Genomic DNA, 16,046 nt, shown 5'->3' on the forward strand with positions numbered 1-16,046 from the left:
ACCTTCACAAAGTGCTTTCTGCACAATCTAACACAGGTTAGGGTTGCCCTCTGCCTCTTCAAATTCTCTTAGCTCTTTGCTACATATGTATGTATGTATATATATATATATATATATATGCATATATATATATATACCTATATATACACACACACACACACACACACACACACACACATATATGTTGTAGTCTCTGCCTTCCCTACCGCCAAGCCTTGTTATACATCACTCCCCTGCACTTACTTTACAATCCATCCAAACTAAATTTCTCGCTGTTTTTCACACTTGACAACCCATTTCCCATCTTCATGTCTTCACACAGCCACCCCGCTCCCATGACTAGAATGCATTTCTTCCTCACCATTGCTTCTTAGAATCTCTAATTTCCTTCAAAGTTCAGATCAAGTGTAATCTACATAAACCCCTTCCTGATGTCTTAAGCTGCTAGTAGCCTATTTAGTTATTTATTTTGTTATATACATAGATATAGATATACATATAGATATAGATATATATAGATAGATTATATATATATGATTTCTCTCTGATAGAATAGAAGTTCCTTGAAATTAAAGACTGCTTCTTTTTTGTCTTTTTATCTGGAGAGCATCTAGCATTGGGCCTGGTACACAGTAGGTGCTTAATAAATGTTTAACTGACTCATGAAGAATAGGAACTGTCATTTGTTCACTTTTGTACCTAGTACAGTATATTATATAATAAGACTTTTTTTTTCAAAGTTTGTTGAACAGGGGCAGCTAGGTGGCGAAGTGGATAGAGTCAGGAGGATCTGAGTTCAAGTGTGGCCTCAGATACATAGCACTCACCATCTGTGTGACTCTGAGCAAGTCACTTAAACCCAATTGACTCACAAAAAAAAAAGTCTGTTGAACTGAATTGGATTAAAATACTTGAAGATTAACTGCCACAGCATATAGTTTTTTAGTTTGTTTTTAGTGCATTCATGGTTTAATCCTTAAGATAGTAGGGAAGATGGAGCAATGGAAGTCATACACACATACAACTACAAAGCAGATACCCCAACATTCTATAATCTTTGTACTCTAGCTGTTAAGTAGGTGCATTTGTTGAAAAACAAACTAATTGGATTTTTAAAAAATAACGTGACACAGTATGGTACTTGATTTTAATGAAGGTATGAGAGAACTATTAATTCTCTAAATCACCTCTAGTGATTTCAAGGTTACAAGTTTTCCTTTCATCTTTACTCATTGTAAAGCAGCATAGGAAAAATAGTAAGTTATATGTATGTGTATATATATATATATATATATATATATATATATATATATATATATATATTCCTATTATATTAGAGATATATATCTACATTACATATATATCACCATTAATTCATAGACCTCTTAACACAACTCTCAGTGAGTTTTACTTATTCCTCCTTGCACCAGCAAACATCTATAAATCTTACAAATGCTGTTACTGATAACCCTATTGGTACCAGTAATTACAAGCAATATCTCAAAAACAGGGTTGCCTCACTAACTTGTATATTGGAATAGTAGGCTTTTATAACCTTAGATTCTAGAAGGTACAGTATCAGGGGTTCCAAATAACAGTGTTATGATAATAGCAATACAAGGACAATTGATGACCTGTAATGCTTTTTGATTTAGGATATTTTTTCCTCACTTACCGCGGTACTAGAGGTTCACTATAAAAAAAAAAATTATTAACTCCATTTTACAAATGAGAAAACTGAGGGCCAGAGAAGTAAAGTAAATTGACAGGGGTTACAAGGTTAGTGAGTGGAAAGTTGAGCCATAAATCCAGACTTTCTGATAAGTTGATTGTTCTTTCTCCTCCACCATGATGCCACTCCAAAATTTAGCCATTAGCATTACCTATATTTGCCTGGTTTGTAATGAGAAATTTAGTCCTCTGCCATATTTTCCCCTTTTTAAAGACATAATCAACTCTAATTTTTATGAATTATCTAAGGAGTCTGAATTATTTTCTTTTGTCCACAGACTAACTTGTCTTTACTGTCTGCATCGATGGAGGGACAGAATGGTAATTCATATGTTACTTTTGCAGGGGATATGATCTCTAATATGATTTGATCCTAGTCCAGAAAGCCCAGAATGTAATCATAAGGTATTAATAAGTTGCTAAATTAACTATATTATTCTAAGTACCATCCGTTTATGATTTTGGGGACATTAATTTTCACAGTGTAGCTAGGCCTCGGGTCAAGAAGACCAGAGTTCAAATCTAACCTCAGACATTTCCTAACTAAATGACTGTGGGCAAGTCACTAATTTTTGCCTTAGTTTACTCAATTTTTAAATGGGTGCAATAATAGCACCTAACTCCCAGGGTTATTTTAAGGCTCAAATGAGATAATATTTGTAAAGCATCATGCATAATGCTTGGCACATAGTAGATGCTATAAAAATGCTACTTTAGAAGAAAATGATGATGATGATGATGATGATGTTTGAATTAGTCTATTGAGTGAATCAGAAAGGAAGTAAAGGGAATAGCGTGAAGAATGACAGGCCACACTTCCAAGTAACCTTTACAAATCAGTTCACTGAATCTAGTAAACAGACTAGGATAGGAACTCAGCTCTTCATGGAGGAAGAAAAGACAGTAGAGGACAAACTGAGTCAGATAAAAGGATGTGGATATGTATTCATTTAGTTTAATACCACTTTAACATTTTATAATTATATTCTGGGCTTTCTGAAGTGTGCCCACCCTCCCCGCCTTAGTCAAAGTTCATCTCACATACACCTAATTTCAAAAGTTTTCTATGCTAAATTCCACTTCTGTTAGAGTACATTATTGTGAGTTATTTGTATAAAAGAAAAAAATGGTTTTATTGTAAACATGATAGGGAAACTGAACATGTATCTAAAACTTCATGTGTGTATAGGCAAACTCTTTGATTTGGCTTTTAAATTACTGTGCAATTATATTCCATAAATAACCACTTATCCTAAATTTCAAAGTGAATATTTAACCATTTACCTTTCCAATGCATTTTTCTACCTGTAAAATGAAGTAGCCAGATGGCTCAGTGGATAGAGCTCTGGGGTCTGTGTAGCCCAGCCAGAAGGGGAGGGTGGTCTCATGTGTATCCCTGTAGTACCCAGTAGCAGCCAGTCTGCTGTGCATGCTCACTAACCCCTCCTCATTGAAAAGCGGAAGAAACGGGATTGTCTTTTCCTTATATGAAAGTTGCTTACTCCAAGCAGCCTGCATTTGAATCACAGCCCGTCCACTCAATGTTTATTTCCTCTGCTTGTCCCATAAAGTCCTTTTAATTTTTTCTTCTTGAGTTTGCCTTATCAATCGGGGCAAAGCCCAAAGAGTCAGGAAGTCCTGAGTTCGAATTCAGCCTCATGCATTTCCTAGTTGCGTGGCTCCAGGCAAATTACTTAACCTCCTTTTGCCTCAATTCCCTCTGCTCTAAAATAGGGGTGATGATAGCACCTGCCTCCCAGGGCTGTGGTAAAGATCAAATGAGATTTTATTTGCAAAGTGCTTAGCTCAGTGTCTGGCACATAGTAACAGGCATTTAATAAATATGCTTCTTTCCTTCCTTAAAATGTGCCCAACCAAAAAAAATTTCAACTTTTGAATTTATTCATTCATTCAACATTTACTAAGTGTTTACCATATAAGGAGCACTATGGTAGGTTCTGGAGATGATAAAAAGTTAACATAAGGCACAATCCCTACGCATAGTCTAGTAGGAGAATAAATAATTCCTCTCCAGGCTACCCTGCCCCAGAAAACTCTTCAACCTAGAAGTTTATTCCAGCCCTGAAATTCACGTATTAGAAGTAAATTCTGTTTTACCTCTTTGTCTGGATGGCTTCTCTCAGAAACTCTGTTTAAAGGATTGGTGAGGGTGGTGGGGGGTGTCTTGGTTAGCCTGGTTCTCATTCCTTTCCAGGAAACGCTATATTTTCTCAACATACCCCTATTCATGGCACTTAAGTTGCCCCCACCCTAATATCACTGCCAGTACTTTTTGACTTCGTTTTTGGTGTTGTCTTCCCCAATTAGAAAACAAGCTTCTTGAGAGCAGGGATTGTTTTTCTTTCTCATTGTTTTAGTATTCGCAGAATTTGGCACAATATAAGATGTAGCCCTTAATAAATGTTTGTTGACTAATTGATGACTGAAATAAGAATGAACATATACATTCCTTTTGTTGATCTACATTCTTCTGTCTTTCTTATCAGCAATTTTCTTATGCATCTACCCCCCATTATTAGATTTTAATTTTCCTTCTAAAGAATTTATACTGACTTAGCAGCATAGAATTTAGGACAATCAGGCCTCCATTCATTTCTTAAAAGTCACATATAGGAGCAGCTAGGTGGCGCAATGGATAGAGCACCAGCCCTGAAGTCAGGAGGACCTGAGTTCAAATGTGACCTCAGACCAAACACTTGACACTTACTAGCTGTGTGACCCTGGGCAAGTCACTTAACCCCAATTGCCTAAAAAGCAAAAACAAAAAAAGTCACATATAAAACCTAGTGCCCAGTAGCAAGATGATAGCAAGTATTCTAATTTGTCATAGTTAGTAATATTTGTACAATCCAAATTAAGAAAGGTAGTGTGAACTCAATTGTGAAGGCATTTGGAATATATGAGTTCAATATTGGTATTAGTTTGAGAAAATTTTAGCATCTTAGAGGTGAAATAGTGCCTATTTTAACATGAGAACTTACATTTATATAGCACTTTATGATTTTAAAGTACTTTCCTTACTATAGCCCTATAACATAAATGGTAAAAATCCTATTACTCCTATTTTACAGATGAGAAGACTGAAGCTCAGAGATTTAATGACTTACTCAGACACATAGTCACAAAGCATCATAGGGCAAACTAGAAACTTGGTTTCCTAACTCTGATTCTTACATTCTTTTTACAAATGATGAAATAACATAACAAAATTTCCAGAATTCAGCTAAAGAAGGTCACAGGGGGAAAAAAAAACATATCCCTACACACAATCATTAACAGAATGGGAAAAAAAGCCAATTAATGAACTGATTGTGCATTTTAATAGTAAAAAGTAAATAAATAAGCAAACCTAGAATAAGCACAAATGGGGAAACATTAATAATTAGAAGTGAAATAAATTGGAAACCAAAACAAATAAGCCCCCCCTTAAAAGCCAAGTTGATGCTGAACTTTGATGTCTCTACTTTTTTGTAATGCAATAGGTAGAGAGGTGGAATTTGTATGATGTAGTATAAGAACTTACAAACCTCTTAGGGGAAAAAAGGCTTATAATTAAATGTTTTTCATCCTTTCGTTTTAACTGACCTTCCCTCCCAATACACCCCCAAAAATAGAAACTCTAATGAAGTGTTAAAATAGAAACCAAATATTTATACTCAGAAAACAGAAACTTGAGTAAATGCAAAGTTTTACTGGGATATGATTAAGGCACTGATGTGCTCCAGTGCCAGAATCTTATTACCTAAAATCTACCACTTTATGATGAATATTCTTAAAAAAGCAGGGTTGCTTACTTCTTGCAGGTCATACTGTGTGTTTTGATTTTCTCTATCCTTATCTAAATTTGTTTATACTATTTTCTTCAAAGATAATATCAGGGAAATGCATGACCAGAAAACAAAGTTGGATAATGAGGAATGACATTTTGCATGCTCCATTAAACTTCATTCAAGAAATCTAGACAATGGCTAGCAGCATATTGGGTGGATTCTCTATGATGAATTTGCAGGAGAACATGGATACTAGCAGTAAAGAATAAGAAAGTATAGATATGTTTCTATGTGGATCTCTGAAGGGCTTTACCAACATTGATGTGATCACAGATTTGACTATTGAAATAAGCTATTTCAGTGATAGCACTGAGGCTAAACTGGATGAGGTTCAGCTTTGGGGTATAAGTACATCACACTCATTTTGTTCCTACAGATTAAGAACCTGCTGTTTCTCTTAAACTTTTCAATCTGTTAACAATACAACCAAAAATCTTTCCTTGAGGCTTGCTGCCACCCAGTACTTTGAAATAGCTAGTTTTATTGCCCAGCATCTTCATTCCCAATACTGCTTATGTGAGGACGGCAGGCAGGAATTCTCCATTTGACTACTGCCAACAGCATCTCTAGTGGCATGACATCTATGTCTGTCTATTCTTTTCACTTCTCTACAAAGCACCAAAGGAAAAGAAGTCACTTGAACCTACTTTATGAAAGAGCTTTAACTAAAATACTATGGAAAATGCCATGTGCCCACAATGTTTCTATTTTTTTAATTAGTGTAGCCATTTTGCTGACATATATAGTGGTACTTGGGAAGCTAGGTGGTACAGTGGATAGAGCACTGGGCCTGGAGTCAGGAAGACTCCTCTTTCTGAGTTCAAATCCAGCCTCAGACGTTGAATAGCTACATGACCTTGGGCAAGTCTCTTAACCTTGTTTGCCTTAGTTCCTGGTCTGTAAAATGAGCTGGAGAAGGAAATGGCAAACCATTCCAGTATCTTTGCCAAGAAAACCTCAAATGGAGTCATGAAGAGTCAGACACAACTGAAAATGGCTGAACAACGTATATTGGTACTATGGGAGGCGGGGGGACAAAAATGATACCCAAATGGAAAAACCCAAGTAAGAGAAAGAAAAGTTAATTCAAAGGCCATGAAGAAATCACTGTTCATTGAAAAGTGAAAAATTATTGAGCTGAAAAAGTAAGGTGAAAATGAATTGACCACCATTGCTTACTTTAGGCCCCAGATTTCTCCTATGCCATCTTAGACCCTGTTGAACTCTCCTATAAAGCCTCAGGAATCATTTTTCTCACTGTTCCTAAGGAAACCCTCATTGGAGGGCTTAAATGGTTACCTCCAGCACCAATAAGTGATCTGGGAGGTTCATTTAAATAGAACAACAACAAAAAAAAAAAAGCAAAGATTTTAACGAACTCTTCAAGTCTGTGCTTTAGGTACTCAGAAATTATTGTTCTGGAATCATTGGATACTTTCAAGACTAAATGGTCAATCAATCATCACAAATAAAAATTTCCGGAGCTAATTATCTCAGAATTTCATTTTTGACAAATATATCCAACCATAGTAATGTGGCTGTTGGTCTTCAAAGTAATCAGAGACTAAAACTTATTCCATTGGCAAACATTGTTCAAAACTGTAGGAACTCTTTTTTTGAAGATAACTCTCAAGACATTTGTTTAAAAATCATCTATGTAATAAATTCACACCTTGTACAATTGTTTGGATACAATGCAAACTAAGTAAAAAATCCTTTAATTGATTATAAGCAAAGTTGGACTACTGAAAAAGGACTGAACAACAACAAAGATAACTCAAGAGTAGGGCGATCTAACTCCTCCACATTTTATACCTCTTATTAAGAATGTAAAATATTGTCATCTCTATATTCAGTACAAAATTCTAATGGAATTGAGGAGGCTGTAGTACTAAGTATAATACCAAGTTTTCTTTAGCTAAGTTGAGGGAAAGAGAATGAAAGAAGGGACAGGGCAACTTTCTGGGATTGATAGGTCAATGATAGAAGAAAATGGTGAGAGAGTTGAACTAAATCTTAACTCCTATTTTGCTTCTGTCCCATTCCTACCCCTCCCATCCTAGACAAACTATATTCTAGGCAGGATTCAATAAAAATTGGCAAATGTGATCACTGAGCTATGGCTGTTGATCTTTAAAAGATCAGAGAAGAAGATGAGTGTTGAAGAACGAGAGAAAAGCAAATTTTGTTTCATAGTTCAAAACACGTAGGAATACAAATTTAAAAAGGGAGGAATATAAATTAAAACTAGGTGGTATAGTGGATAGAGTGGTGCTCCTGGAGTCAGTTTCTTCCTCTGTAAAAGGATGGGGTTAGACTCGATGATCTCCCAGGTTCTTCCAGCTCTAGGTAGATAGAGTGCTGGGCCTGGAGCCAGGAAGACCTGAGTTCAAATCCAGCCTCAGATACTTATTAGCTGTGTAAACTTGGAAAAGTAAATTAATCTCTGCTTGCTTTAGTTTACTTAACTATAAAATGAGAATGATTATAGCACCTACCTTCTAGTAGTATTTTTAAAGCACTTAGCAAGATGCCTGGCACACAATAGGCATTACTTAAATGTTAGTTGTATTATTATTGTTTTATTTACTTCTCTTCCTGGTAAAATTGAGGAATACATCATTTTTGAGCATTTGGAATGGAAAACTTCGATAACTAAAAAAATAAAATAAACTAGCATGGTTTCATACCAGGACAACTTAGTTTTCTTTTGTGAGAGAAAGTATGGAGTGATGGGGAGAACATGGGACTTGGATTCAGGAAGACTTGAGTGTGAATCCTACCTGTAAGACTTTCTAACTTAGTGTTCACAGACAAACATTTAACCTCTCTGAGTCTCTGTCTCCTCATCTGTAAAATGGAGATAAAAATTCTTGTAATACCTACCTCACCAGGTTGTCATGAGGCCCAAATGATAAAATGTGTGTGAAGAGCTTTGCAAATCTCAAAGTGCTGTTACGTAAAAGTCAGCTGTAATTCACAACAGTGGAAAATCAAGAGAATGCTGTAGACATTTTTTTAGAAAGTATTTTATAAAGTCTCTTATTCTAGTCTTTTGAACAAGACAGAGAGGGATGTAAGCTTTGTAACAGGGGTGGGGAACCTGTGGCCTCCAGGCCACGTGTGGCCTTCTCGGTCCTCGGATGCACCCTTTTAACTGAGTCTAAGTTTTACAGAACAAATCCTTTTATTAAGGGGATTTGTTCTGTGAAGTTTGGATTCAGTCAAAGGGCTGTGCTTGAGGACCCAGGGGGTCACATGCAGCCTCGAGGCCTCAGCTTCCCCACCCCTGCTCTATAACTATTCAGTTAGTTGTATATAGAACTGGTTAAATCACAGAATCCAAAGAGTAGTCACTAGGGAGTTGAATCCATCTTGTCTGAAGGTTCTGAGGGCCATAGTAATCTTGTTTTGGTCATATGCTATTCCATATTTTTATTATTTAATTGACTTGTCAAATTTGCACATGACATGAAAGTTGGAAGGGGTACCTAACATATTGGATAACAGAATCAAAATCCAAAAAGATCTTGACTGACTAGAGTAATGGGCAAAATCTAATTAGGTGAAATTAATATGTGTTATTATGGAAAGACCACTGGTTTTTGAGTCAGAAAACCTGAGTTCAAGTCCTGCCTCTGAATGTCTGACCCAATTATGGCATATGAACATAATGAGATATTTTTATGAGGTAAGAAATGACATATTCAATGAATCTGAAGAAATATTTGGGGATACTAGTATTCATTGTTATAACATGAAATGAGCAGAAGAGTTGAACAACTTACACGTTTATTACAATAATGTGAAGGAGAATAAATTTGAAACACCACAGGAAATTTGATCAATGAGTAGAAAATCATGACTTCAGAAGCCTGATGAGCAAGTGTATCACCTTCATTTTGGCAGAAAGGTGATAGACTAGAGATGCAGAATGAGACATGCGTTTCAGACATGACCGATGTGTCAACTATTTTGGTTGACAAGGGAGGATTTCTCTTGGGGAAAGGAGTTAGTGGGTAGCTATAAAGGGATGGAGAGAAGTCAGGCAGGCAGGAAGGAAGGAAAAACGGAAAGGAGGGAAGAGTAGAGAGAATGTGTTAATTTAAAAAATTTAAGTACGCAGAAAAAATCAAAAACAGAGAAGACATAAGGTTATTTTGTTATTACCGTGATAAATTTAATACATGCATTTTTTGAAAACTGTACTTAAGAAAAATTTATAGCTTTATATACAATCCTCATTTTTTCTTTGTATACCAAAATGTTCATTTGTTGATGGTTGTTAAATTCATAATAAAAGAGAAAATTTAAATAAAATCTTTTTAAAAGATCTGCCTCTGCCATTTACTGTATGTATGACCTTTTATAGGTCACTTAACCTCTCAAGGCCTTATTTGTATAATGAGTGAGTTGGATTAAAGAACTGCTATTTATTCCTAAAATGAACATAAGCAATATTCCACACTTAAGTAAAAAAAAAAAAAGAAAGAAAGAAAAGCTGTTGCATGTTAGGAGTGGCATTGCTAGACTATAGTTTATGTAAAAAACGTTGTGTGATAAATATGCATAGTCAAGCAAAACAAATTCCCACTTAGGGCCACAGAGGAAGAGAAAATCAGTGCTTGTTCATTGAAAACATAATTTTTTTAAAAGAAAAGTTATGTCTGATTTTAATGGATTAAAAATTCATTATGAGCCAAGAGTGGGATTGACAGTAAAAAATGTTAATACTATCATTTCATCTAAGATGAGGAAAGTGATGTTTCTGTTAAAGTTTACTATAGTCAGATAGTATCATATCTGCATTCTGTGTGGGGCACCACATTTTGAGAAAGTTATTGATAAGGTGTAGTGGCTAAGCAGGATTGTGAGCATGGAGACCATGCCATAAGAGGAACATTTGTAGGATTGGAAAGTTTTAGCCAGGATAAGAGTATACTTAGTGGTAACTGCATGATAGTTATATTCAAGTACTTGGCCAATCAAATAGGTGCAACAGGAATTCGTTTATCTTTGAATGAAGAACAATTAGTAGATGTTGAAGGTAGAAAATTTAGGATTAACTGTAAAGAAAACCTGTGAGAACTAAAGGCTTTCAGAGGTCCCTTTTCTGTCCATTGTCCATTTCTGGGCACCTCAGTTTAAAAGGGGTATTAACAAACTAAACTATGTCCATAGTAGCCCTGGGTGGTTAGGAGGATGTTAATTATGTCGTATGAGGAAGGAGTGTGAGAATTAAAGATGTTTTTAGCCTAGAAAAGCAAAGTTATAAATGAAATAGTATAGACATCTCCAAGTATTTGAAGGGCTATCTTGTGCAATCAGAAATAAACTGTGTGGTTCTAGAGAACAGAAGGAGGAAATTACAGGAAGTTTCAATATAAGGGCTTGAGGGGAGGCACTGATTGATGTATTTAGATTCTTGCCTGTCTCTCTCCAGGAAAAACAGGTTCTTTACTGGAGAGGAGGAACAGAAGGGACCACACGGTTGGTTGCTCTGTTCTCCTCTGAGAAGAAAGTACTTGATTATAATTATATCCATCAGTCTACCCTCCCCCCATTCCCCACCAAATTCTGCTGGAGAACCAAAAACATTAGCTTCACTGGTTGCTATCCCAAAAGGAGGAAGAGTTAACCAAGCTTACACCCATGGGCTTTGTTCTTTACCTCAAAATGCTGATTACAGGGGGCAACTAGGTAAGCAGTAGATAGAGCATGGGCCTTGAATTCAGGAGGACCTGAGTTCAAATCCGGCCTCAGACACAAAACACTTAAGTAGCTGTGTGACCCTGGGCAAGGTCACTTAACCCCATTGCCTAGCCAAAAAAAAAAATTCTGATTACACAAAACAACACACAAATAATAATTAGCAAGTCAACCATTTATCCAGAAAGATAGCAAACAGAAATCAGAGAAGTTATACAGATTAGAATACACTATGAAACAGATAAGAGTTTATCAGCCATTTAGACCCTGATCTCACTAAAGATGAAATTTTCAAAGTCTCTAGGGAGGCATCCTGGAAATCAGGCACATGTTGAAAAACTGTCTTCCTCTGCATGTTTTTCACTTTGAAAGTCTATCTTTCTCCATGTGTCTGCAGTCACAAACCAAGAGAACTTGGAACTGGGTTTTTCATCTCTTAACAAAGTAAGAACGTCTTTCTTATTCAAAACTCACAAGCCAACTCAGCCCTTCATGTAAGCAAGCACTGTCCCCTCAGCATTTTCTCCACCAATTAGGAAAGTCCCATGAAAAATGTTCCAGACTTGGTTAGGAAGTTGAATTACATTCAGAAAAATCTAAAACATTGGAAGTTGCCTGAGGAAAGCTGGTTCCCATAGAGCACCTCATTAGAGGGTCTCAATGGCCTGTGTGCATTGCCATAGTACTGAAGCCTTGGGGTTAGGGTGATGAGGAGATAAAAAGATACAGAAGGATGATGAGGAAAAAGGTCAGTGGACAGACAAGGCCCTAGCAAAAGACAAATCAGTCCAATACAATCCAATTAACATTTATTAGGTGCCTATGATGTGTGAGCATTGTGCTAAGCACTGAGGATACAATTAATAAAAAGAAAGACAGTCCCTGCCCTCAACAATAGAATGGGTGAGACAATAGACAAAATGAGACTGGAAAGCAGAGCAGGAAAGCTGGGTCACCAAGGGGTATCTTATCCACTGGAGTTGAAACCAGGCAGGGCAGCAGATACAAAGTGGAATGGAGTTCATTACCAATTTAACAATTTTTTTCCTGCCTACCCTACATGGCTAATTTCTGAACTCTGTTTTCTGCATTTCCCTCTAGGCCCACACTACTTTTGATCCTTGAAGGTCAATCTATGCATTTGTAAAAAGCAACGTTTAATTGCTATACATTTTATACATAGCTGAAAGAGGCCAGAATCATAAGAAAAGAATGCCCTTCCTTCTTGACTTAAAATACCAAGGTCATTCCCAACTCCAGGCCCAATTAAAGAAAAGAAGAGAACTAAGATCTAAAAATGAGAATAGGGAAAAAAATGCGGGATTATTTACAGCAATAATGAAGGTCACTGGCAATTCATTTAATCTTTTAGATGCCCCAGGCAACTCTGGAAAATACTAAGTTGTAAAGCATTTGTCAACTTGCAATGAGGGAGTTTCCTCATTGATAGGTCCTTACGCAAATGAAATCACAACTTCACTTAAAAAAAAAAAGTACAGATGTTTTAATAACGTTCTTCCATTGAGGAAGTATTCTAAAAGAAATAGATTGACGCCAGTGGACTATTTTGAAACATTTTAAAGTGACAATGGAGGAAATTGTACAGAGCTAGAAAGTATATTGAGCTTCATGTGTTTGTTGAAAATTCGTGAACTATTAGTACCATGACAACAAGTTTTACACTGTATAAAGAGCTTTGCATACACAGTTCAATTACTGGGGTGGGGGCGGACAAAACAGACTTTATTGTATACACAATTTTTATTACATAAAATGCTAGAGATAAAATTATGAATGTGAGTAGAGCATATATGGCAATGCACTTATTTTTATTGGAGTGAGAAAAAAAAACCCTGACCTATTGCATAACACCATTTTGTGGGAAGAAAAAAGGCCTTAGTGAAAAGTAAGTGGAAATAATAGTTTCAGGAATCTTTAGACCCAATCTAATGTAACTATAGACTTGCTAGTTTTCTTCTAATCTCATTCCATGGATTACCAGGGACTATGAATTTCTCTTCCAGAGTGATTCCATTTACCCATCTTCTAAGTGAGAGTTTCCAACTTCAATCTAAAGGATATCTTTAAAAATGAAACTTGCCAACACAACTATGGTGTTATAAATCTCCTTTCTAGCATTTTCTACTGACATTCTAATGTCTTCCTGAACATAATAAAAAAGGTCATTTTCCACCTGAATTCATCTCCTCCAAGCCACCTTACATTACTGTAAATCCAGTTTTCAACAAGTTTTATTCCATTCCTTCTAGAGTATTTTATTTATTTTAACCAAGCTAAAAATCCCAACCATCACCCCACACTCTACTCTAAAAGCTTGAATAAGGATTATATTTTATTGGCTAACTGCATGTGGATACCTTTTTAAAGCTGAACTGTTCCTTCTACCTGAGTGACAGAGAATTAAATGTCCCCTTTCCAATGTTGCCTGTGGATTTATTCTGACTTTGTTTCACAGGCTTATTTGATAGCTTTCCATGTATCGATTATGCCAAGATCAGCCTTTTATAGAATTTTTAACTCCCTCAAGAGAAGATACGCAGGTTCTCTTCGCATAGTCTACTTAAGTGACTGCCCTATCAACCTATTTATTTCGTTGCCAGAGCCCCCGACCTTTTCACCCTTGTCTAGGAGGGCAATACTGATGTTATAGGGAATCAAAGACATCCCAAGGGATTACTTATAAATTGGTACGGAAATAAAAGCTCCTGGTTGTTTCTGATGTGGATTTCCTGTGCAATAGAATTTTTGGAATAACATGCAATGTGTAATCAGAGTTAGAGCAAGTAGAAAATGAAGGCTCAGGGGTAAGAGAATTGTGGAAGCTCAAAATATTCCTGAAATCCCCTATGGTGTATAAGAGTAGGATCTAAATTTTCTCATAGCAACCTATTAGGATTAGCACTTTTCCCCACCAAAAGCAAGCTGTTTCTCTACAAAAAGGAAAATGGACATCAAAGATTTTTGCTACTACAGAGGGGACTGACTGGAAAAGCTCACAAACTACCCCTTGGTGGACTCTATTCAAGACCCAAAGGCAAAAAAAGACAAAAGAAACATGCACCTCTCAGCAGCATCGTCCTAGCGAGGTCAACTAGAGGGAAAAACTCGGCTGCCAATAGGAACTATCACTGACAGTATCCTAGAGCTACTGGGTTAAGGATACAAGCCTAGGAGATTTTTATTTTCCCTAAGTCACGCCGAAGAGGCTTGAATCTGGAAGTGGGGAAGCTCCCTTCTTATCTCTTAGAGAGTCTAGAGTGAGATTGTCACGCGAATAGCCCGCAGTCTGCCACTGAGCCAGAAGAAAAGGCAAAAGCATAGGGGGAGGGAGCGAGTGGAACCGCATTATTTAGCAAGATACTCTCAGGAATCTGGTAGCTTCCGAGACATAAAGAGTCAACATATGCTAACTGTGTGTGAGAAACAATTGGAGGGAAAGGAGCAGGGACTCCCTCGGGAAGAGGATTGGGATTCACGGAGAGCAGCAGGTTTGCCTTTGCCTTTACCAGTACCGCTCTTTCTCCCTAAACCTCATGCCAGAGTGAGCAATGCTCTTGGCGGCTGGCTAAGTGAGACCACATGAGGTAGACTGGAGGAAAGGATAGTGGACCTAGCCCCCTAGACTCAGACAAACGTAGTCAATCTCAATTCGGGCAAATGATCCAGGGGTGGGGGAGCAACAGCCGGGTCCTCTAACCTGAAAGGGTGCGCCCCTCTCTCTCCGCCCCAATGGGAGGGGTGTCACCATCGGAAAGAAGGCTGCCAAGACCATCATTCGCAAAGAGAGCACTAAGAAAAATTTCTATCATTTCATCCGTTCCTGAGCTTTTACTTATAAGCTTGGGGAGACCTAGGAAGAGAGAAGCAGAGTGAGTCATGGCGTTTAAATAAGGAGTTTTTGTTGAATACATCAAAAACAGCAGAACTTCTTTTTTGTCGTTCTTAGAAACATACCAACTTTTTTTTCATTCTTTGAAACAAACCGACCTTCCCATCTTCTATCTCCTCTTCACAGAACTTATTTCCTTTGCTTCTGAAATCTCTCTCCTTTTATTTCTTAAGTCATAGTTTACCTCTCCCCACCATCTCTCTCGTTTTCTCCTTTAACGTTTCCCCTAATTTGAATTTCCACTATGATCCCTATTTCTTTATTGTTTGTTTGTTTTAACTTGTTTAGTTTGTTTGACTAGTCTGGTGGTTCCTTTTGGAAGTCCATTCTCTTATAGGGTCATACCATGTTATCAAGAGACAGTTATCGGTAATTTACTCCTTAGTGTGAATTTAAGTCAATATATTATTTTTTAGGGGGAATTACATGTTAAGCCATAATGGCAAGATCAAAACTTTGTCTTTTATTAAAGTAATTTTCATCCATCAATCTCTGACCAAATACAAGGGTCATTGGGAAGGAGTGCTGTTGGGAGGGAAAATCTCAGGAAGTTCTTCCTTGGTCTCTGGATTATATACCCCTAGACACCTACTACATCTATATATGCTTGAGGGGAAAAAAACATCTTTTTTTTTTAAAGTACTTAACCAAGTGCAGTGCATAGTTCTCAGTATTGTGAAGCTTATAAAAGAGGTAGGACAATATGACTGGTCTTTCTTTTCTCATTAAATCCTAAAGTCAGTATAAAAAGGAAAAAAGTAAATGACATCAACAATAAAAGCCAGAGCTGAACCTGGAGTCAGGAAGACCTGAGTTTGAATCCAGACATACAGGCTTGCTAGCTA

The 16,046-nt window shown here is 36.9% G+C and overlaps 1 pseudogene; it reads right to left on the reverse strand.

Annotated features, from left to right (window-relative positions):
- LOC110217517 (nuclear speckle splicing regulatory protein 1 pseudogene) overlaps positions 1-15,190 on the reverse strand; it is an 86,540-nt pseudogene extending 71,350 nt beyond the window's left edge.
- Between the last annotated feature and the right edge of the window lie 856 nt (positions 15,191-16,046).

The sequence above is a fragment of the Phascolarctos cinereus genome, unplaced genomic scaffold (assembly GCF_003287225.1).
Source record: "Phascolarctos cinereus isolate Bilbo 61053 unplaced genomic scaffold, phaCin_HiC Scaffold_726;HRSCAF=1367, whole genome shotgun sequence".
Lineage (NCBI taxonomy): Eukaryota > Metazoa > Chordata > Mammalia > Diprotodontia > Phascolarctidae > Phascolarctos > Phascolarctos cinereus.